Below are 24,996 nucleotides of genomic sequence, written 5' to 3'. Positions count from 1 at the left end.
TCCCACAGCAGCTGGCGAAATGGCTGCTAAATGGAGGACACGCATATTTATACTCCGCCTACTGGGTGGAGCCAGCAGGCAGGGACTACCAGCGAACCTGTAGTACAGGTCCTACCTTACATCACCTAATACAGGTATAACAGTGGTTTACCACACACAGCACCCCAGTGCATGTGATGTCCGAGCCAAAATGACCCTCAGAGAAGCCACTGCCTCCACCAGCGACCAAGGCGCAGATGGTAGAGGTGCCAACCAATGCATATCCCGAACAACTAGCGACCAGCGTGCCGAAACCACAGCTACAACTGGAACCATGTAACCATGTAGCAGCCTCACGCAAACACAACTACACAAAGGTGAGCAACTTCCCTAATCTTCTTCCATCCGCTGGACTTCTCTTCCTCAACTACAGAGAGCTTCCAGATGCCAGAAAAGGCAGAAGAAGAAGAAACACCACTGACAACCGGACAAATACTGCTTTTGTCAACCCAGAAAGAAACAATAACCGTTCTCAACAACAAATCATCGTCACGACAACCAGACAGATCAGGCATAGTTGCAGCATCCATCAATGGAAGAAGTGAATGAAGCTATGCCTTCATCCAAATACAACCACCAAGGTCAAGACCATCAGGAGGTGATCAGTCCCCCAAAGGGACCGCAAAAGAAGAGGGATACAAGACCCCTCCCTAGCGCCCGAATCTCCAATTTCTAAAACGTGAAGGGAGGAGATAGGCGAGTAAGAGTCTTGTTAATGCACACTGTTAATGTTGCAATGTTGATCATGAAGTAGTTTAGAGCTAAAATAGTTTACAGCTGTAAGTCAGTTATGTGCACAAGACTTATTGTGATGTAAGATTTGAAACAAACTGTCAGCAAACTAATGACAGTCTATATTCAGGGACACACACTGATGGACACACACAGGGACCAATCAACATGTACAAACACCGCAGCCAATCACCAGTTAGAATACACACACTATAAAGGCAGAGGGCACCACGGTTCCCGCTCATTCTGGGTGCTGCCTCTCAGTGTAACAGGAACTCATCCAGCCCAGCACAGACTTACAACACGTGCTGAGAGAAGCAACTGGTTCGGACAAGGCTTAGGTTTCTAGTTTAAGTTAGCATCATTTAGACCAACAGTCATCATGTGTTAGTTAGTTAGAAGTAGTTAATAAAATTGAGTTGAACCTTCATCAGTGCTGGAAGTGTCTGTTCATCTCTCAACTCTACACTAGCCAACACTTCAGTATAAGGATCTGGTACCTAAAAGATGGACATGGGACTGAGTTCAGTACTGCCCACACTGTGATGTACTTGACCTGGAGCCAAGATCAGTCTGGAGAAAGGTAGCAACATGCAAAGCCCTAGTATGGGATCCTCTCCTCATCATTGCCCTCCACTGTGAATATGTACATGGTCCAGTAATGTTAATAAAGACCTTTCTGAAACTTCAACAAAATGACTTCATGTGTCCAGGCAGATAGTGACAACAGAGGCAGTGATATTGTCACTGGACGAGTAATCCAAGGACCCAGGGTAATGCTCTGGGGACCAAGGTTTGAATATCACCCCAGCAGATGGTGAAATTTGAATTTAATAATAACCTGGAATTAAAAGTCGAATGATTACCATGAAATCATTATTGATTGTCGTAAAACTCATCTGACTCACTAATGTCCTTTCGGGGAATGAATCTGCCATCCAAACCCACAGCAATGTGATTGAATCTTAAAATGCCCTCTGAAATGGCCAAACAAGCCACGCAGTTCAAGGGGAATTAGAGATGGGCAACAAATGCAGACCCAGCCAGCGACACCCACATCCCATGACTGAATTTTTAAAATGTAAAAGAAATACAAAGGTAGTTCAGTGAAATATAATTTGCTGGACTATGGATAATTTGATTGAATTCAGATATAATTCGGACATTGCATTTTAGTTAACGCAAATGAATTGAATAGGTGATCACTCTTTTTTTAAGACACAATAAAGGGTTACAGTTTTCACCTAGTCATCTTTGCACACACAGGGACATCTCTGATCCTTGACTTAAAACACACGGATATTACCGAATGACCTTAGAATTGTCTGGAATTTCTTTGAAAACCTTTTTCGAAAATAGGTACAAGCAGTTATGAGAAGAACAGAATACTTAAGTTCTGCCTATTTCATAATCCAAATGATACAATTTTCAGCAATAGGAACATTAAAAGTGTATTAGCATTCATCAATGTCAGCTTTGTAACTTTATTTTATTTGTTCATAGGACGTGGGCGCTACAGGCTGTGCCAGCATTTCTTGCCCGTCCCTCATTGCCCTTGAGAGGGCAGTTAAGAGTGAACCACATTGCTGTGAGTCTGGAGTGACATGTAGGCCAGAAATGGCAGATTTCTTTCCCTAAGGGACATTAGTGAACCAGATGGGTTTTTACAACAATTGACAATGGTTTTATGGTCACCATTAGACTTTAATTCCAGATATTTTATTGAGTTCAGAGGTAAATCAAACGTCTGGTGCCATTTCCATAAAGTCTAGGAACCAATAGTTTAAGCAAATGTGAACAGTTTGTACACCAGTCAGTACAATGAAATCTTGAAGGGAGGCTGTGTTAAAAGTGGAGCAGTAGCTTTGTTTAAAAGAGTAATTTGGAAAACTCGGACTGGATTTCGGAATGCAAGCCAATGATGGGAAGCATTATTGTGAAAGAAGATTCAAAAGCGTGTTGTTTGTGAGTGGAGTTTGGAAACTCCCATGTTATAACCATCTGGGGTGATTCGGAGTAGAAAACCACGAACTGGGGCTCAGAACGGAATGCTCTTAAATGCGCTTCAAGGGGTTTTTGTGATACTCAGACCGTTGTAGCTTAAGATATACTTTGTAATTAATCCATGTTATTATGAAAATGTGTGTGTATTTGATAAGCTAAGGGAGCAATAAAGGAATATTGCATCATAATCCAACTTATTATGTTTAGTAAATGTTTTTTTTTGTGTTGTTAAAAAATTATAATGGCCCTGTGACTCTGTTTCTCTGCGTTTAAAAAAATAAAAGTTACAGTCTTTTGAGCAAGGGTTGTAATCTGGGACCTTCCCGTTCAGTTATAATATCAACTTGGATTGTAACACTTTTCAATAATTAAACAATAGGGAATGATATGACTGTATAAAGATAATGAAAAGAGGATGAAAATGCACATAGCGGTAACACCCGCATTTGCAAAAAGTGATCTAATCAAATTAAAACAGATAAAAACTTCAACCGTGAAAGCGGAGAAGTGTTGAAATCTCAGTGCAATGCTTCTCACTACAATAGTTAAATAATTATACTCTCAACTGAGGAGACATGTCTTGCTAAGCTGACGCTTGCTGCTCAGGGAATTCAAGGTTCCACCTTACTTTAGATTTTTACGAATATTCGAAGATATTTTGACTGTAACATTTCCAGGTTTAATTTTTGGATTCTGCATTAGAGCTAAGATTATGTTAATATTGCTATGTACTTAACCACTTAAAATGTATTACATGTTTGGTTCTTCAACGCTTTTTTAAATAAGTAAGTTAAATACAACGGTCAAAATGTTCCAGCCCTTCCTGCCAGTGGGATTTTCCATTCCTGTTGATGGTGATCCCCATGGAGCATTCCCTGGTGGCGGAGGGTGCAGGTTACACAAAACCCCATAGGCATCGCGGGAATGGAAGATCCCACTGTGACTGGGTGTCAGTGGTGAATGATGTGAATGTTTATGGAAGGGGTGCTTTGCCATGAATGGTATCAATTTTCTTGAGTGTTCTTGGAGCTGCATTCATCCAGACGGGGGAGAATATTCCATCACACTCCTGACTTGTGCCTTGTCGATAGTGAACAAGCTTTGGGGATTCAAGAGGTGAGTTACTTGCCCCAGGATTACCAGTCTCAGATCTGCTCTTATAGCAACAGTATTTATATGGCAAGTTCAGTTAAGTTTCTGGTAATTGGTAAACCCAGGATATTAATAGTGGGCAATTCAGCGAATTGAACGTCGAGAGACAATAGTTGGATTCTCTCTTGTTGGAGATGGTCATTGCCTGGCATTTATGTGGAGCTCTTAACAAGCCATCACTTATTAAACCAACACCATTGGCTCCTGTGAAGCCCATTCAATTCATGCATAAATTCTTTGTTGATTTCATTGGACCACTTCCCCCAACATTGGGATATATACATGCTCTCATTTGTGTTGGTGGCTACACTTCCTTCTGTTAACTGGTCCTCCCGAAAACTGTTTCGGAAGGTGCATTTGTCAATGCTATTACGGACATTATTATTGTAGCTGGTGCACCCAAGATCCTGCACTCTGATAAGGATGAAGCCTTTGTTACTACACTTCACAGACCATTGTAACAATAGCAGGATGGCGTTAGAACACAGCATACCACATCAGCTGCAGTCAGCTGGACTGGTAGAACGTAAAAACCAAGAAGCATAAAAGCCATTGACCAAACTGTTGAGAATGAGAAGGAATAAGTGGACCAGAGACTTCCGGTGGCGGCCATGTGCGGGTTGGTCACATTTACGGCAGCTCCTGCCGCTAACGGACCAATGGGCCCTTTCAAGGAGTTTTGACGGCCCCTTTTCGGCACAAATCGGTAGGCAAATGGCGCTGGAAGGCTCCCCACAGCACTTTATGGAGGGGACCAGGAGCAGGACAGCCAAACAAATGAGCAAGGAGAAGCGACAGGAATTGGTGCGGGAACAGAAAATGGCGGCCGGCTTGGATCAGGTAGCGTGGGCCCAGTGGTCACGGGAGCAGCAGGAGTTCCTTAGAAGCTGCTTTGCTGACCTGAAAACGGAGATGCTGGCTCCAATGAAGGCCTCAATGAAGAAAATGGTTGAGACCCAGAAAATGTAGGAGAAGGCGATCAAGGAGATTGAGAAAAAGTCTTGGATAATGGGGACGAGATACTGGGCCTGGCCGTCAGGGTGGAGGCACACGACGCCCAACGTAAGAGGTGGCAGGAGAGGCTGGAAGACCTTGAAAACAGGTCCAGGAGGCAAAACCTGCGCACTCTGGGCCTACCTGAGGGGTTGGACGCGAGTGCATTCGTGACCATGTTACTGGGGACCCTGATGGGGTCAGGAGCATTCCCTCAGCCTCTAAAAATGGGTGGGGCACACAGAGTCCTTGCAAGGAAGCCCAAAATGAATTAACCGCCGAGGGACATGGTGGTACGGTTCCACCACTTCTCGGATAAGGAGCGAGTCCTACGATGGGCTAGAAAAGAGCGGAGCAGCAGGTGGGAGAACAACGTAATCTGCATTTACCAGGACCTGGGAGCAGAGCTGGCCAAGAGGCACGCTGGATTCAACCGTGCTAAGGCGGCCCTCCACAGCAAAGGGGTGAAGTTCGGGCTGTTGCATCCGGCGAGGCTGTGGGTCACGTATCAAGATCGGCACCATTACTTTGATACACCGGACGAGGCGTGGAACTTTATCAAGCAAGAAAAGTTGGTCTCGACCTGAAGGACAGCCACACTGGGATGTTACTTCGGTGGGGATGTTAATTTCCGAGTAGCCGGAGGGAGCGACATTATGTTGTTCCATCTTATTTTTGTTTGTTCCCTGTTTCTTCGGCCATGTTTTCGGCTTTTGTAGAGCTCGGCTGCAGAGGGAGGAGAGGGGCCCTACACGTGGGGGTGCTCCCCTGGCAGCCGGAGCCGTTTCTTTTGTGGGGTTGGGTTTGTGCCCGGGGTTTGCTGTTTGTTACGTGGGGAGAGGGGGACGGGAAATGTTCTTTGGGGGCCGCTGAAGCAGATAAGTTGGACTTTCCACAGGGAGGAAGGGGCTCGAGAAAACGAGGCATCTGAATAATTGGAGACAGAGGCGGGAGCGGCCGGGGTCAGCATGGGTCAGCTGACTCACGGAAGCGTAATGGGGGGAGAGCCAGTGTCAAGCGGGTGCTTGACTTGGAGGTTTGGGATCATGGGGCTGCTAAGGGGGTGGTGGGTGGGGGGGGGGGGGGAATGGGATGCTGCTTTGCTGACAGAAAAAGAGCCAACATGGGGGAACAGAGGGAGAGTCGGGGGGGGGGCAATGGGAGGGCTTGAGTAAGCGGGAGACGAGGGCTCGTGGCTGGCCAAAAAAGGGAGGTGGCTAATCGGCAGGGGATGGGGGAGGGGGGGGGGGGGGTGTCAGCCCCCCATCCAGGCTGATTACGTGGAATATATGGGGCCTAAATGGGCCGGTCAAGAGGGCTCGCGTCTTCTCGCACCTAAAGGGGTTAAAGGCAGACGTAGCCATGCTACTGGAGATGCACCTAAAACTTGCGGACTAAACAAGATTGAGAAAAGGGTGGGTGGGCCAGGTGTTCCATTTGGGGATGGATTCAAAGACCAGAGGAGTAGCAATCCTGGTCAGCAAACAGGTGGCTTTTGAGGCTGACAAGGGGGGCAGATACATAATGGTTAGCGGGAAGTTGCAGGGGACCCGGCTGGTGCTAGTGAACGTTTGCACCCCGAACTGGGACGACGTGGTATTTATGAGACGCAGGCTGGATAAAATTCCGGACTTAGACTCACACAATCTGATAATGGGGGGTGACTTTAACAGTTATAGACCCTGTATTGGACCGGTCAAACCCCAGGTCGGGGAAGCGACCAGCGGCGGCTAAAGAACTGAGGGGATTCATGGAACAGGTGGGGGGCGTAGACCCGTGGAGATTCGCCCAACCGAGGGCGAAGGAGTTCTCTTTCTTTTCCCATGTCCACAAGGTTTACTCCCGTATAGATTTATTTGTGATGAACAGGGCGTTAATCCATAGGGTGGGGACAGAATACTCGGCCATTGCAGTCTACGATCATGCTCCACACTGGGTGGATTTGCGTCTTGGGGAGGAGAGAGGTCAGCCCTCATTCTGGAGGCTAAATGTGGGGCTGCTCGCAGACGACAAGGTTTGTGGGCGGATAAGGAGGAACACTAAAAACTACCTGGAAACTAATGATACGTGGGAGGTAGCGGCGTCCACGGTGTGGGAGGCCCTGAAGGCAGTCATCAGAGGGGAGTTGATGTCTATCAGATCCCATAGAGAGAAGAAAGACAGAGGGAGAGAGAAAGGCTAGTCAAGGAGATACTCAGAGTAGACAGGAGCTACGCGGAGACCCTTGAGATGGGGCTACTGAAAGAGCGCCGGAGGCCGCCGGCGGAATTTGACCTGCTGACCACTGGGAAGGTGGTAGCACAGCTGAGGAAGGCCAAAGGGGCTGTCTACGAGTACGGGGAGAAAGCGAGTAGAATGCTGGCGCACCAACTTCGCACGAGGGCGGCACCAGGGAAATTGGGGAAGTACGTGATAAGGAGGGCAACACGGTCATAGACCCAGAGGGGGTGAACAAAGTTTTTAGGGCGTTCTATGGTAAATTATATGAGTCAGAGCCTGCGCCGGGAGGGGAGGGGATGAAGCAATTCATGGACCAACTGAAGTTTCCAAAGGTGGAAGAGGATCTGGTGGAGGGACTGGGAGCCCCGATAGAGCTGGAGGAGATGGTAAAGGGGCTAGGGACAAACTGAACGAGAAGAAAAGTGAGATGTTCGTGATCCAAGCTAAGGAGAAGGAAAAGGGACTGGGAGAGCTTCCGCTGAAGATGGTTGAGAAGAGCTTTCGGTACCTAGGTGGCTCGAAAGTGGGATGCTCTCCACAATCTAGCTCGGCTGGTAGAGCAGATGGAGTGGGAATTTCAAAAGGTGGGATATGCTCCCGCTATCTTTAGTGGGGAGCATGCAGACCGTTAAGATGACAGTTCTACCCAGATTCCTGTTCGTCTTCCAGTGCCTTCCCCTCTTCATCCCTAAGTCCTTCTTTAAGCGGGTGAACAAGATCATCTTGGGATTGGTATGGGCAAATAACACCACGCGAGTAAAGAGACTGTAGCTACAGCGCAGTCAGGGAGGGGGGGGGGAAACTGGTGGTGGGCTTCTGCTGCCGAAGTTTTGCAGCTACTATTGTGCGGCTAACATAGCCATGATTAGGAAATGGGTATTGGGGAGGGGTCGACGTGGGAACAGTTAGAGGCGGCCTCATGCAAAGGTACCAGCCTAGGGGCACTTGTACCAGCACCTCTGCCATTCTCGCCGGCCTGCTACTCCTGCAGTCCGGTGGTGGTGGCGGCATTAAAGATCTGGGGTCAGTGGAGAAGGCACGGGGGGTGGAGGGAGTCTCAGTCTAGACCCCGATACACAACAATCACAGATTTGGCCCTGGCAAGATAGATGGACGGTTTCAAAGCTGACATAGGGCAGGCATTAAAAGGATAGGGGACCTGTTCATAGATGGGACCTTTCCCAGCCTGAAAGCACTCGAGGAGAAATTCAGTTTGGCCCCCTGGAAATGCTTTCAGATATCTTCAGGTACGCGCCTTTCTGAAAAAACAGGTGGTATCATTTCCGCTGCTACCCCCACGCAGGATACAGGATAGGGTGGTCTCTGGCACCTGGGTAGGGGAGGGGAAGGTGTCGGACATCTACCAGGAACTTCAGGAGCCGGAGGAAGCCCCAGTGGAGGAACTTAAGGGTAAATGGGAGGAGGAGCTAGGTGGGAGCTGGATGCGGGCATGTGGGCGGAGGCCCGAAACAGGGTCAATTCCTCCTCATCATGTGCGAGGCTTAGCTTAATCCAGTTTAAGGTGGTCCACCAGGCACACATGACGGCAACCAGGATGAGCAAGTTCTTTGAGGTTGAGGATAAGTGTGCGAGGTGTGCGGGAAGCCCTGAAGATCATGGCCATATGTTCTGGGCATGCCCGGCTCTTAAGGGATTCTGGCAGGGTTTTGCTACGGCAATGTCCAAGATCTTAGACACGCGGGTGGTGCCGAGTCCAGAGATAGCGATCTTTGATGTGTCAGACGATCCGGGAGTTCAGGAAGCTTAAGAGGCCGACGTATTGGCCTTCGCCTCCCTGGTAGCCCGGAGACGGATCCTTTTAATGTGAAGGGACTCGAAGCCCCCGAGTGTAGAGACCTGAGTTAGTGACATGGCTGGGTTTCTCAGTCTCGAGAAAATAAAGTTCGCCTTGAGAGGGTCCATGGCGGGGTTCTCTTGGAGGTGGCAGTCGTTCCTCGACTTTCTAGGAGAGCAGTAATGTTCAGCAGCAGCTACATCCCGGGGGGGGGGGGGGGGGGGATCATTACGTTGTATTGTTCTTTTCTCTGTATATATGGTTAACTTTTATTTTGTTATGTTAATTGTTACGCACGGTTATGCAAAAAAATTATGTTTTTGACAAACATTTTGAATAAACATAATTGAAAAAAAAAGGAATAAGTGGACCAGCATCATTGCGGAGGGACAGCTGATGCTCAATAATGTGCCCACATCTGCGTCAGGGATAGTGTTGCTTGGAATTCCATATTATTTAATTTAATGGTGCTGACATGGATACACCACTTATCTGAGGCTCTTCTATTACCTCTAATCTTTCTGACTCCTTGACCAAATAACAACAGTTAGATTTGAAACACTAACACATGAGATTTATAAAATGAATAATTAAAAATATGGGGGGTGGGATTCTCCGTTCCGCCAGACCCGTTTTCTGGCGCGGTGCGCCCCCGCCGGCAGCGAGATCCTCCGTCCCGGCAGCCGGCCAATGCAGTTTCCTATTGTGGCCACCCCCACGCCGTCGGGAAATCCGCCGGCGTGACTGTGCTGCCGGCCAAGCGGAGAATCCCGTCAACGGCGAATCCCACCCGGGATGTTCAATGAGATATTCATTAAGTTTTAAACATGGTTTCATTAATGACAAATATGCGTGGAGCGATGTGACATTAACAGCAATAATTACAAGTTTGTAAATGCAATACTTTAAATTCAAATAAATGTTGCCATAATGTCGAAGCCAGCTATTTTCTATTGGTAAAAGATAGCTATTTAGCATTAAGCCCCTAGTCTATTAAATACCATTTTAAAACTCACTCATAACCTCAGGTCATTTAATTCTTCCAGCGGAGCAGGCAGAGAGGGGAGTGATTTTTTTGGTAAGGAGAGTGGAGGGTAAGCTGAATTTTTGTTTTTTAACTAACTTTTTTTTTCTGGAGTTGTTTTTTTGTTTCAGAGCAGCAGGAAACCGGAAGTTGGCCGTGGGGATTTCTGGGAAGGTGTGTAGTACCTGTATATAAGTTGGGCGGTTGAGTGAATATAGGTAAGCTCTTCCTTTCTTTTTCTTGTTTTATCTAGAGGGGATGGCAGGGAAGGCAGTGCAATGTTCCTCCTGCAGAATATTTGAGGTGAGGGACGCCGTCAGTGTCCCTGCTGATTTCACCTGTGGGAAGTGCACCCATCTCAAACTCCTCAGAAACCACATTAGGGAACTGGAGCTGGAGTTGGATGAACTTCGGATCATTCGGAAGGCAGAGGTGGTCATAGGTAGAAGCTTCAGGGATGTAGTTACTCCGAAGAATGAAGATAGATGGGTAACGGTGAGAGGGGCTGGGAGAAAGCAATCAGTACAGGGATCTCCTGTGGTCGTTCCCTTAGTAACAAGTATACCGCTTTGGATACTGGTGGGGGGCCGACTTACCAGGGGTAAGACATGGGGTACAGGTCTCTGGCACGGAGTCTGTCCCTGTTGCTCAGAAGGGAAGTGAGAGGAGGAGTGGAGCATTAGTCATTGGAGACTTCATAGTTAGGGGGATAGATAGGAGATTCTGTGGGAATGAGAGAGACTCGCGGTTGGTGTGTTGCCTCCCAGGTGCTAGGGCCCATGATGTCTCGGATCGTGTTTTCAAGATCCTTCAGGGGGAGGGGGAGCAGCCCCAAGTCGTGGTCCACATAGGCACCAACGACATAGGTAGGAAAAGGGATAGGGATGTAAGGCAGGAATTCAGGGAGCTAGTGTGGAAACTTAGAGCAAGAACAAACAGAGTTATTATCTCTGGGTTGTTACCCGTGCCACGTGCTAGCGAGTCGAGGAATAGGCAGAAAGAGCAGTTGAACACGTGGCTACAGGATGGTGCAGGAGGGAGGGTTCCATGGATACCTGGATAATTGGGGCTCATTCTGGGGTAGGTGGGACCTCTACCAACTGGATGGTCTACACCTGGACAAGAGGGGTACCAATATCCTGGGGGGGAAATTTGCTAATGCTCTTCGGAAGGGCCTGTACTGCGCTGTAATGTTCTATGTTCTATGTTCTATTCACACATTCAACATTTCAAAACATAGGTTCAACAGAACACAGAAGCAGATAGATTAAAACAGCATTCTTATTCAGCTAACAAATACATTTGCAAGACACAGTGCAGTCCAAGGCCATGACAACAGCATAGCAACAGTATAGAACCTAAAAGAGCTATTGTCCCATCAGTCAAGTTAGCAACAAACCAGTTCAGGCCGCTTGCGATAACAGCGCCGAATCGCATTCCATAGCGTATACAAGAATATATTTTAGGTTAATGTTGCCTATAAATGAGTGACAACTAACCCTCAAATCAAACTCATTTGATGTTAATCCAAACCAATTAGAATTACATAGGGGTGTAATTAGATGGCTGAAGACAGATATGATACAGTATAACTGTGAGGTTTCGTTCGGCCATTTCCTCTGGATCATTCTCTCTCATTCTCTTTCCCGAATCAATTTATTCTTTGACTTAACTATTCGCTGTCTTTCATATTTCACCTTCTGACTTTGAATTTTGAAGTTACTGCGAGCTGTTTGCCTAAGCAAGAAAATAATTTCTGTGATTCTTTGAAAGTTGAATTGTCTACAAATTGCCTATCTGTGAGCCCTATGCTGGCTGGACTTATTAGAGAATTAGACTTTTAAATGACGCTCAATTGTAATCAATAGAAGACAAATAAAACAATTCTTATTTGCACCTGACAAGTTTTAACTTAAATTTCTACTGAGATTTAGTGATTCGCAAAGTGCAGCTGAATCCCCATGGTAGATCTATCACATAAGAGAGACAAATTGACAAAAGCAGCTGACCAATAAAGCATGGCAACCTTTAACAGGCAGTATTTTCAGGAGGTGAAGTTTGAACAAAAAATCTAGTTTGAGGCCTAGGTTCAAACACACTCCATTATTAATGAAGGAATTGTCAGATGGTTTCCTGAGCAGACTGTCAAAGTTATCAACACAGAACTTTCAAACAAGCACCAAGAACTAGTTGGCTGGTGGAGAGAAAGGCCTCTGTGTCACAAGCTGTTCCTCTTCTGCGTGGGGCTTCATGACAAAGTGGTAGCTTTACTGATGGTAGTGTTATGGGTCAGGGTTTCGAAACTCCAAAGCGCATTATGGAGTCCACCAGACCTACAACCTTTTTGTTGAATTTGGCTAGGATGAGCACGAGAGCCTTTCCTTCAGGTGTGATTCAACAGTCAACTAGACACTTTCATCAAAATAAGCTTTGTTCTAAGAACTTAGTTAACACTTATATAAACACACAGCAAGATTTTTTATCAATTACAAACATAAATACACCACCTAGCTACAGTAATCTATGAATAACACATAATGAATTCCCCCTTAACTGTTCCAATTAAAAAACAAAATCCCATAAACCAAAAACCCCTTTTCAAGGGCGTGGCCCAGCACTCTACATTCTCACTTGAATGAGACTGGCTTTCCCTGAATATATATTTTAAGTTACCAAACCAGGAAGTCACAACAATAAAAGACTAAAATCGACTACACTCAGGGTTATGCTTGCCTGTTTAAAAATGTAAAATGATATATTTTATCGAGTTGCATGTAATTGTAAGAAATGTTTAAATTTAAGAGGTTTTAGAAAAACAAATCCTTCTGTTTATATTGCTGGTTCTTTTTTTAAGGGAGGAGGTGTGACAAATGGAGGATTTTAGGAAAAGTGGATGATAAATGGGCAACTGAAGAGCAGTATTGTGTGAAGACAAGGAAGAAGCTGAAACAACCCAGTTGAAGCAGCTATTTGAAGTTATTCAATCAGAGTCTGCAGGGGTTCTAACTCTAACCCCTGATTTTTAAGCTGAATCAAGAGCTGTATGTTTATTTCCTTGTTGTTTAATGGGGAATTGAGTAGTAGTGTTTAAGGGGTAATTGTAAGCTGTTATTTTCAAGTATGAAGTTAAAGAGTTTAATACTGTATTCATAATAAAACTTTGTTTTAAAAATACCAAATCCCTATTTTTTCATGCAATGACTCCTGGAGAGAATCATTATTTCAGCACAGTCTTACAAAATAACCTAAAGTATTGGGGTTTCGGTCCAGTATTTTAGAGACTGTTGGGGTCTGGTCTGGGATTGTAATACTTATCTATCATAGATGGGAAAAGTGAGAAGGCCAGCAGGATGTTTGCACAGCAGCTCAGAACTTGGGAGGCAGCTAGAGAAATAGGCAAAGTTATTGACGGGGATGGGAACTTAGTTGGGTACTCAGCAGGGGTGAGTAAGGCCTTCCGGGACTTTTATAGCAGGTTGTATAGGTTGGAACCCCCTGCGGGGCCGGAGGGGTTGAGGCACTTTCTGGAGGGGCTGACATTCCTGAGGGTGGACAGGGAGCTGGTAGAAGGGCTGGGGGCCCCGATCGGGCTGGAGGAGATAGTGGAGGGTTTGAAGGCCATTCAGTCAGGTAAGGCCCCAGGTCCGGACGGTTACCCAGTCGAGTTCTATAAAGAGTTCTCCGATATATTGGTACCGGGGCTGTTGAAGATGTTTAACGAGGCTAAAGAAAGAGGGGTTTTGTCCCAGACGATGTCACAGCCCATGATCTCGCTCATTCTGAAAAGGGACAAGGACTCAGAGCTATGTGGATCTTACAGGTCAATTTCCTTGTTGAACGTGGATGCCAAACTGCTGGCCAAAATTGTGGCCTCCAGGATTGAGGACTGTGTACCGGATGTTATTGTGGAGGATCAGACAGGGTTCGTTAAAGGGTAGGCAGCTGGTGGCCAATGTAAGAAGACTGTTAAACGTGATCATGATGCCCCCGGAAAGTAGGGAGATGGAGATACTGGTCGTGATGGATGCGGAGAAAGCTTTTGACCGGGTTGAGTGGGATTATTTATGGGAGGTGCTGGAGCGGTTCGGTTTTGGGAGGTGCTTGATTGACTGGGTTAGGTTGCTGTACCGGGCTCCGGTTGCAAGTGTATGGATGAATAGAACGATTTCAGACTACTTTAGATTGCACTGGGGACATGACAGGGATGCCCCCTCTCTCCACTGCTGTTTGCGCTGGCTATAGAGCTGCTGGCAATTGCTCTGAGGGCCTCAAGGGGCTGGTCTGGAGGGGGGGGGGGGAGGGGGGGGGTGGAGCACAGAGTCTCGCTGTATGCGAATTACCTGCTTTTTTATGTCTCAGACTCAATGGAGGGGATGGAAGAAATTATGGGAATTTTAGGAGAATTCGGCCGGTTTTCGGGGTATAAGCTCAATATGGGGAAGAGCGGATGTTTGTGGTCCAGGCAAGGGGTCAGGAGAGGTGACTGGGGGAACTTCCTTTCAGACTGGTAGGGGACAGCTTCAGGTACCTGGGTATCCAAGTGGCGAGGGATTGGGACAGGCTTCACAAATTGAATTTGGCCCGGCTGGTGGATCAGATGAAGGAGGATTTCCAGAGATGGGATGCGCTCCCGTTGTCTCTGGCAGGCAGAGTTCAAACAGTAAAAATGACGATCCTCCCAAGATTCCTATTCGTTTTTCAATGCCTCCCCATCTTCATCCCGTGGTCCATTTTTAAGCAGATCAATAAAGTTGTTGTGGGCTTTGTTTGAGGGGGGCAAGTACTCGCGAGTGAAGAGGGCAATGCTCGAGCGGAGTAGGGGAGAGGGTGGGCTGGCGCTGCCAAATTTCAGCAATTATTACTGGGCGGCTAATGTAGCCATGGTGAGGAGGTGGCTGGTGGGGGGGGGGAAGCCAGCGTGGGTGCGTATGGAGGCGGCTTCTTGCAAGGGCGTAAGTCTGGGGGTGTTGGTAACAGCGCCTCTGCAGTTCCTGCCAGCGCGGTACTCCACCAGTCCAGTGGTGGTGGCCGCCCTGAGAGTCTGGGGGCAGTGGAGGAGACATGTGGGAGCAGAGGGGGCATCGGTGTGGTCCCCAATCTGCGATAATCACCGGATTTCCCCAGGGAGGATGGACGGGAGGTTCCGAATTTGGCAGAGAGCAGGGATTGAGAGGATGGGGGAATTTGTTTATAGAAGGAATCTTTCCAAGTATGAGGGCGCTGGAGGAGAAGTTTGCATTGGCGGGGGGAAATGAATTTCGATATCTGCAGGTGCGGGACTTCCTGCCACTAAGGGGGATTCAGGATAGGGTTGTTTCTAGAGGATGGATACGAGAGGGGAGTGTCTCGGACATATATAAAGAGCTTATGGGATCGGAGGAGACGCAGACCGAGGAGCTGAAGCGGGAGGAAGAGCTGGGGGGAGAGATAGAGGAGGGCCTTTGGGCGGACGCGCTAAGTAGGGTCAATGCGACCGCAACATGTGCCAGGCTCAGCCTGATCCAATTTAAGGTTGTTCACGGGCTCACATGACAGTGGCCCGGATGAGCAGATTCTTCGGGGTGGAAGACAGGTGTGCAAAATGTGCGGGGCAGGGGGCCAGTGAACCATGTCCACATGTTCTGGGCATACCCAAAACTGAGGGGATTTTGGCAGGGGTTTGCTGACGCCATGTCCAAGGTATTAAATACGAGGGTGGCAATAAGTCCAGAGGTGGTGATTTTCGGGGTGTTGCAGGATCCGGGAATCCAGGAGAAGAAAGAGGCAGACGTTCTGGCCTTTATTTCCCTGGTCGCCCGGAGGTGGACACTACTGGCATGAAGGGACTCAAGGCCCCCGAAATCGGAGACGTGGCTTTCGGACATGGCTAGCTTCCTCTGCCTGGAGAAAATTAAGTTCGCCATGAGAGGGTCTCTGATAGGGTTCGCCCAGAGGTGGCAACCATTCATCGACTTCCTCACAGAGAACTAATCGTCAGCGGGGGGGGGGGGGGGAGGAGGGGGTTAGGCTAATGTAGATTAGGGGGGTAAGTAATGGTGGGACCTGTGGGAGAGGGAGGTGGTATTTGCACTATGTTAATAGTTTCCTTGTTATGTACATTGTTTATTTTGTTGCTGTTACAATGTCAAAGAAATACCTCAATAAAATGTTTAGTTAAAAAAAAAATAGATGGGAAAAGTGTAACCCAAATGGCACTGATCAAGTTACAGCAAACTGCCCCGTTACCACTGCTATATTTTTGGTGACTTGTCACTTTGTGAAGTGGCTCTTATGCGGTCGGTACAGCCTCCAAATGTTCTGACTATGATCTGGGCTTTAGTAACTGGATGATAACACCCTCTGAGGCTGTCACTTGTGGTCATATTCTCCAATATATTAGACCATCTCGATCTCAAAATTCGTTTACCCCTTGTGTTATTTAGACAGACATTTAACTGAGTGAGCTTAACAACATTCTTATCCAGCCGTAGGACATAGAACTGATACTCGGTTGATGGATGGGTTTGTTTATTGTCGTGTGCACCGAGGTACAAGGAAACTATTAAAAAGTTGCAACAGTTGTTGTTGTAGGTGAAATTGACAAATAATTGGCACGCTCCAGATTGTCTTCAACTCTACAAATGGCAGCTTGGGCTCAGCATTGAATGGCCTAGTTCGCCTCATTAAGAACTACCTTCCTTGTCTTTTATCACGACACTTCACGTGACCCTCGACCTCATCGCATGATATGGTCTTTCAATTATTGATTTTCGTCGACATGTTAAGATACATTGGCACTTTACCGTGACACAGCTCACAGCCTCACTCAACAACAATTGACAAGTTATTGTTCTGGACTTTTCTTACTTTACATTGAGACTATTTTTTGAACAGTTTGGACCATCTGTGCTGTGTAACATGTTTTAACTAGTTCAGTTCTTGTAAGGTTTTAAAAATATATTTTTATTAGAAGTTTTCAATTTTAGAAATTGTGCAATAGCCCTCAAAACTGGGACGGTGCGGTATAAATATTTCCGCGTACAGGCAAAGCCAGAACACCAAAACAGTTGGTTCAGTTTAATCATTCAACTTAGTGCCTCCATTTACACAGGGGGAAAAACAGCGAATGGATAAGCTGGAGAATGGGAGAGAAAGAGGATGAAGTCCTAAAAACATGGTAAAATGGTGCACACCTTCACCTGTAGCGATTGCTCCTACAGCCAATGAAAATATAGGGTGCGATTTTCGCACCCTGTTCAGACATGCACCAAAACATACCTCCCCCAACTCCAATTATATCACAGACACTAATGACACATTCCAATGTTTTTTTCTCAGATATGAAACCTGCCTGGACCTCTGCAGCAGCCAGTTATCGAGTCTTTAACGCCAAACAAAGAAAATCACAAAGACATTATTTAACCACAAGACGAAACAAGTCCCCAAAATCTAGTACAGTACAGAGTGATCATTATTCCACGTATAATTACAGAGAGAAGACCAGCAAAAATTCATACAATTGGGTCAGATTCTCAATCATTGTCAAAATTGTAGTCAACACCTATTTTCAGGTGGAAAATGAAAAAAAAAACGAGAGAAGGATACCAAAAATAGTGGGTATCTCAGGATACCAGGATAAAGCCATGACCACATGGCATCATGGTGCATGCCCTCTTCCACAGGGCAATAAAGAGAAAGCTACACAATATACAAGATCTCTTATAGGGTAAAATACAAACAATCGGTACAAAATGCAGCCTCCCAAGACATCCAAACAATAAAAGGATATCCCAGGAGAAGGGGAACAAAAGGATACCACCATTGGTACATGATGTGGCTTGGCAGTGTATACTCTTGTATATAGGACAAAGAACAATACAGTACAGTGCTGGAACAGGCCCTACACCCTCCAAGCCCCTACTGGTCATGATGCCACCCTTGGCCAAAACCCTCAGCACTTCCTTATGCCGTATCCCTCTATAACCATCCTATCCATGTATTTGTTAAGATGCCTTTTGAACGGCGTTACCGTATCTTATGGAGCGAGTAAAACCAAGGATACTCATAGACTCATAGAATTTACAGTGCAGAGTGAGGCCATTCGGCCCATCGAGTCTGCACTGGCCCTTGGAAAGAGCACCCGACCCAAGCCCACCCCTCCACCCTAACCCCATAACCCAGTAACCCCAGCCAACCTTTTTTTTGGATACTAAGGGTAATTTAGCACAGGCATTGTCAAACTCGGGAGCACGACCCACGGATGGGTTGCAGGTTGGCGTCAGGAGGGTGGCGGAGCCGTCCATCGCGACACTCCCGATCTCGCACATCTGCGCGCAACAGCCGGCTGTTAATAACAGCAGCGGCAAGCGGCCTTCAAAATGGCCGTGAACATGTAAAAAAAGTGCGGCCGCACTGCGCATGCCTGCCAGATCATCGGCGGCATGCGCAAAACTATGCGCATGCGCGCCGATGATCGGGCACACATGTGCAGCGCGGCTGCCTTTTTTTTAAAAACGATCGCAGCTTTTTGTTTTGCAAGTTCGGGGGGGTTTATTCATTTAATTTTTTTTTTCATTTATTTTATTCATTTTATTTTTATTTTTTACAAGTTTGGGGGGGGGGTGGGGGGAGTTTATTTGGTAAAATTTTACAGGAAATATGTGCAGAACTTTGGACAGATGGAGACTCCATACTTTCCAACACCGAAGGCTTCACCTTCATCCAACAGGTTCTATTGAGGAGCGTGTACGAGGGCCAAAGGAACCCAAAACCATTTCCTCCATTTTTGTCAGCAGCAAACAAGGTAAGATAAAATGGTGGGTCGCGCAGTTCGGCTGGCGTAAGCCGCGAAGGTCGGCTGGCGTGGGCCGTGAAGGTCGGCCGGCGTGGGTCGCAAAAGTCGGGCGGGTTGGGCCCCAAAGGTTGGCCGGTTGGTAAAAATGGGTCCCCGGAAAAAAGTTTGATGAACACTGATTTAGCATGGCCAATCCACCTAACCTGCACATCTTTGGATTGTGGGAGGAAACCGGAGCACCCGGAGGAAACTCATGCACACACGGGGAGACCGTGCAGACTCCGCACAGATAGTGGCCCAAGCCGGGAATTGAACCTGGGACCCTGGAGCTATGAAGCAACTCTGCTAACCACTGTGCTACCGTGCTGCCCATGCCATGCCAAGACCCGCTGCATAACAGACCTCATTCCTCTTCAGCCAAATCTGAGGCACTGTTGAGGCCCTGCCATCACTGGAAACTAAACTACTTTCTACCAAGGAAAAACCACAGTCAAGGAAAAGAAGAATCGTCAAGACACCCATCAACGGGATATCTCAGAAGGAGATACAACTCTCCTCCTCTTGACAAGATAAGAGAAACCCTCTAGAATTAAAAATAACAAATCAGAGCCTGCATCAGTGCCTCACCTACCCAGATAAAACAAGGAAACCCCAGAGAGAGGCAGGAACACCAGGATTAGCCAACAGATGTCCGACATGGTCCAGCAATGTATATTTTGGCAAAAAGGACACCAGGAACAGAACACCATAACCTCATAAGAAACAGGATCCTGTCTCTCCAGCGGAGCCCAAACTTCAAGTAGGAGGACAGTCTGGAAGTCCCTTTTTAAGACCACTTGGAGGAGGGCGTCCTACTCCCCCATTCAGCCTAATCTCCAACAGAAGGAATACTCTAACAATGCTGAACTAAAACACTCAGGCTCGCTCTCAGGCCCTGCGGCCACCTGATACTACATCCCCAAGGGAACCAAATCTCAAGAAGGAGAGTAACCAAGGTGCCCCCATAAGGTGCATCTCGTGGGAGGATAACCTACTCCACTGCCCAACGTACCCTCCACCAGACACAGAGGAACACAGTTACTACTGCCCTGGCCTACTAAATTGAGGCTAAACTAGGATCAACGACGCACTGGACTAGGGGTCAGCAGGCCATCACTCTTATATATTGAACAAAGCAAGCTACCCTTATTTCTCGGCACCCGAGAGGCGGCACTTAGGCCCTGCCATCAACGAAACTCCACACATTTCCTCGCATCACAGCAACCCGAACAGGATGGTATGCCCACCGTACATTCCATGAGCCAAGTAATCATGTAACCACTGTCACCACCCATGCAGCCAAGTAAATATAGAAGACCAACCCAAGAAAGGTTAGGATTAACCGACCATGCCCGGGGGATGGGCCAGCAAATATTTCCCGCTGCTCCAACAACACCAGAGGCGCTAACTACAGTAAAATAAGGAAACCAGACTTTTCCAGGATACATGATCTGCCTGTACCTTCTCAGGAGACAAACAGCGATTCGTTAATCCCAAAGTAACAAAAGTATAAATGAAAAACATAACACCAATAGTTTTAACCGGACGATTTCCTCACCCACAATGAGGGTTTTTAAGGCCATACCAACCACCTCTATACCAACCCACCATCACCTTGCTGTGGCACTCTTCTCTATAAATAAAGTGAAGGGTACCATAAATGTACTCCCTCGGTGGAAACGCAAGGGTTACAGCACATGCAAAAACAGGTCAATACTGCACCCTCATGCCATACTACCATCTCAGCATAATTTTCACAGTATAACAGGATAATAGGCAGCAAACGCTTCTGTGTTCATACATCAGACATTCTTGTCAGAATAAAAGGCAATTACACAAAATCAGAGGTATAATCATAAGGGAACAAAGTTCAGGGTTAATGATGAACTTCAGGATAATTTAACCATCTAGGGAGCTTGGAAAGGCCACAGCCATAACAAGATCATCGAGCAACACCCAGGATCCATCCAGAGTTTCACCAAAGCCTCTGAGTCTTTGCCATGTTGTTGTTCTGAAGCCTCGGTAAAGAGAAACCTAGGCCCTGGCTAGTGGCATCTCTCCACCGCCAACTCTTCCAGATGGTAGTATGGCATGAGGGTGCAGTATGGACCTGTTTTTGTATGTGCTGTAACCCTTGCTTTTGCACCGAAGGAGTACATCTCTGGTACCCTTCACTTTATTTACAGAGAAGATGAGTAGACGAGGTCAAGAGAACGTAAGACCAGTGGTCGGAGTCCTCGACCTACCCCAGGCCTCGAAGGCCAGGTACAAAGTGTTCCATCAAACGCAAAATGCTCGGCCTTCGAATTGAGATTGTGAAAGCATGGCGACCAGTTCTCAAATTCGGCTGGGAATTCATCCCCAGCACCACCTTGGGACATTGAGAACATGGATACTCCTTCTCCAGCTTCATCTTCCTGAATCAACCAGGGAGTTCGACATACCAGGCAACAGGATTTCCAAGGCAAGCCTCCACAGAAGAAACTGCCCTATCGGCTGACAGAATTCTCTACTGCATTTCATCCATTCTCGATCGGATATCTTGCAGATCATCAGTGTGAACACTAATCACCCGTGCCGGGGTGCCAAGACTCACACAATGGCAACCGATCATCTCAATGCAATGGCATCGCCGAAGGGAAGGCCATTGACAAGCGAACCCGCCTCTGTGAACTGGGCGCCACGGCAACCGTCTCCGGCTGCCTCAATCAAACAAGGATTTTCTTGACTTTACTTGGCTTCCCCATCACCAAAATGTAGCCAGAATCTTCCAAGAACAGAGGACAGATTATACACGTCAGGATCAAATAATTCTGGGTTATGCATCAGGATTAAAAAGAACGATTTAAAGGTGATTAGTGCCAGAGCTCACGAAAACACAGCTGCTCGGGTGCGTACATCATGTGACCTCCAGCTACTGTAATTTTGGAATTGTCTTTTATACTTTTGAAACTTTCTCTGATGGGCAGTGACACTCTGCTGGATGTTTGGCTTCTAATCATTACTTTGTTAAAACTACCTATCCTTCTTCACATTTATGGTGGTCAAGAGGGTGATGAGAAGAGACTCAGAGGTTCTTAGGTATGATATGGATATAATCAGGTGGAACAAAGATAATTAGGTAAAATTAAAATATAATTAGGGCTTTGCATTTTAGTTAATACAAACAAATCTGAGAAACAGAAAAGGATTAAAGTTTTCACCTGGACACCTTTGCACACACAGGGTCATCTTTCATCCATTTTTTTTTAATAAACAATTTTATTGAGGTAGTTTTTGTCTTTGAAAACAGTTACAGACATCAACAGAAAGAAAGCAAAAAAAGGCAAAAATGTGCAAACATCCACGTACATTCAATACTTCAGTCGTAACATACTGCACAAGCCCACTCCTCATCTTTCATCCTTAACTTAAAATATACAGACATTACACAATGACCTTAGAATTTGCTGGAATTTCTTTTCAAAGCTTTTTGAATATAGGTACCAGGTATGCAGCTGTTGTGTGAGAAAACCAGAATATTTACGTTCGACCTATTTTATAATCCTAGCGGTACACTCTTCTGTGCAAAGTTTTAAAAGTATTTTTATAAAATACAATTCTAATTTTAAGAAACAAGTAAACAGGAGTTATAAGAATTGATACTGGAAGACGTGACAAACAATTCTGATCCGGTAAAAGCTCACAAATTCATAATGAGAGAACATAAGGCCTCAGCTGCAGGCCTCCCCAACACGGACTTAATCAGCATGGCGGTAGGAAGGCAGCAGGGTCCCCACCCACCACCCTACCAACCTGACATAATGCCATCCCTGCCACCAACCTCGCCATGGGGGAGGGAATTAAACTCCACCCGTAACTGCAGCTCCCTTTTCACGCTACCCTGGCCAAAGTCTTGCTTACCATATCTCTTAAGGTGTGGTGTCTGTAATGACATATGTATGAGTAGATAACTGAAGGGTTAATTATAACATCTAGCTGTAACACTACCACTAGAGGGCATCACTAGATCCACCCATAAACATCAGCTCCCAGAGGATCTTGGTCTCTTTCAACCCAGGAGTGTTTAGTAAGCAGTAGTGTATGATCGATAGCTCTCAGTATAGTTAGTATTTATAGTTGTGAATTGGTTAATACAATCAAATTTAATTACTTGATATCTAGAGATAGTTCTGAAGAGTTTCGAGCTCAGATATAATCAATCATTATTTTAATGATCGTTTGCTTTAAGTTGAAGACTCGTGGTTTCTTCAGGATCACACCATCAGACCATCGGCATCGACAACAACTAGTAACGATACATATTACTAGACACAGTGTCCAGAATAGGACATAATACGGCAGTTGAGGATGAACCAGTGATTTTAAAGTTTTTTTTTGCACGTTTTGTGCTCGAGGTCAGCTAAGATGCGGCAAACGAGCGTTGACATCTATGCTTTGAAAGTTAAATTAAAATACCAAGACTAGGCGGAAATTATTAGATGAGACTTAAAAATGTAAGATTGAAAGTGAAAGAGGAATCGGAATAGGACAGCTATGAAATGAAAGGTGCTCGTGGGAATAGGTGGAATCTATCTGCTGTCACGGAGACCCTGAATCGAGGAGAGACAAACGATCTCAGAGGAAATTCTGGGCAATGAAGTCACATCAACTGTTGTCTGGTTAGTTTAAATCTTCAACTGGGTTTAACATCTGAACAATACTGCGTCTGCAAACAATTATAAAATTGCCAAGTTAATTTCCTACAGAGTAGAGAAAGAGATGGTGTGCAAAATTACACACGTTAAATATATTTTGCATTTAGCTAGTGGCAGACTGCTTCTAGTAAAAATATTTTGCTGAATGATAGGAGCAGGGTACATCCGGGTGAGAAATGCAAACAGGAGCTGCAAATGCAGATAAAATGTTGACGAGGAACTGAGAATATGTTAGAGGGAAGTACATGAATAATGATAAGAAATCTAAGTATAACTGAACCATTTTACTTGGACTTGTTCCATTATAGTTGGTATCTGTACAATATTTGGTTCAAGTTTGGTTCAAGTTTGGAATAAAATACGTTAAAATAAAGTCATTACCAGATCAGTACAACCGCCAAAGAACGACACAATCCTCCCATTTTGGCTTCTTGTGTACCCCCTCCATCCTTGCCTTCAGCTATAAAGTCCCATGTTCTGGAATATCCCTCCCTAAACCCCAACACTTCACAGCTCCCTCGCCATCTTCCATTTCCCCTGTCGTGTCTCTCAAATTCATCCAGTGCTCTCTTTCTGGCATTGCTTGTGAACTATCCTATGTGCATCGCCCTTCACCTGGGTTTCTCAATGAAAGAAAACACTGCCTGCGTACACCACTCACTTGACTTTGCAGTCGACACAGTTGCAATGAGATGTCATAATTAAATTCTCTGCGCCTGCATGCCTGGAATCCTCGGGGCAAGTTTGCACAGTTGATGTAACTGTTGAACTTTCAGAAACTAATAAGCTGTGTTGCTTAAAAGTGCTAGGGTCCCAGTTTCAAATCTCGGCATGGATCACTGTCTGTGTGGAGTTTGCATGTTCTCCACGTGTCTGCGTGGGTTTCGTCCGGGTGCTCCAGTTTCCTCTCACAATCCAAAGATGTGCGGGTTAGATGGATTGGCCACACTAAATAAGGCGAGATGGGGTTATTGGGTTACGGGGATAGGGTGGAGGTGTGGGTTTAAGTAGGGTGCTCGTTCAAGCGCCGGGGTATACTCGATGGGCCGAATGGCCGCCTTCTGCACTGTAAATTCTATGATTCTTGAGCATCCAGCTAGGGATCTGACTAGTTCATCCTTGACCTTCTGGTATGTCCTTTTCTCAGCTCCATAGGCCTCCCAGAAGTTAGACTGTTTTACAATACAGAGATCCACAAACATTAGAGCCTGACATTTACAGTAACCCTTCCAGCATGAGGGTTTAACTCCATACTTACACAGATTAGAGATTACTTTGCAAGTATTTTTAAGTAAAACATAGAGCTGCCAGTTTAAGATGCCTTTGAGGGTGGATTCCATCAATGGTGCACGTGACAGTTTTGCTGTAGAAAAGGCTCATTGCCACCGTCACAGGCTTCGGATGAAATTGGATGCACATTCAATTCAGCTCTCCTTACTTTTTTTTTTATAAATGTTGCCTGAAAATTTGAAGGAAAATGGGTAGCCAAGGAAAGGTACTTTGGAACTGAGCAACATCATGCCACTGG

At 46.1% G+C, this 24,996-nt stretch overlaps 2 protein-coding genes across 2 annotated transcripts in view; one reads left to right on the top strand and one right to left on the bottom strand.

Moving 5' to 3' along the window:
- The window catches only part of odf3b (outer dense fiber of sperm tails 3B), a 56,235-nt gene that overhangs the window by 18,046 nt on the left and 13,193 nt on the right, over positions 1-24,996 (bottom strand). The gene's annotated exons all lie outside the window — the stretch shown is intronic.
- LOC119973469 (thymidine phosphorylase) overlaps positions 23,416-24,996 on the top strand; it is a 151,846-nt gene continuing 150,265 nt past the window's right edge. The window contains exon 1 of the mRNA XM_038811669.1: positions 23,416-23,432. The gene's annotated coding sequence lies outside the window, so the exon portion shown is untranslated. The remainder of the gene's footprint in view (positions 23,433-24,996) is intronic.

Source organism: Scyliorhinus canicula, chromosome 11 (genome assembly GCF_902713615.1).
Source record: "Scyliorhinus canicula chromosome 11, sScyCan1.1, whole genome shotgun sequence".
In the NCBI taxonomy this organism is placed as follows: Eukaryota; Metazoa; Chordata; class Chondrichthyes; order Carcharhiniformes; family Scyliorhinidae; genus Scyliorhinus; species Scyliorhinus canicula.
Note: the sequence above shows the minus strand (reverse complement) of the source record. Positions and strands in the feature narration are given on the sequence as shown.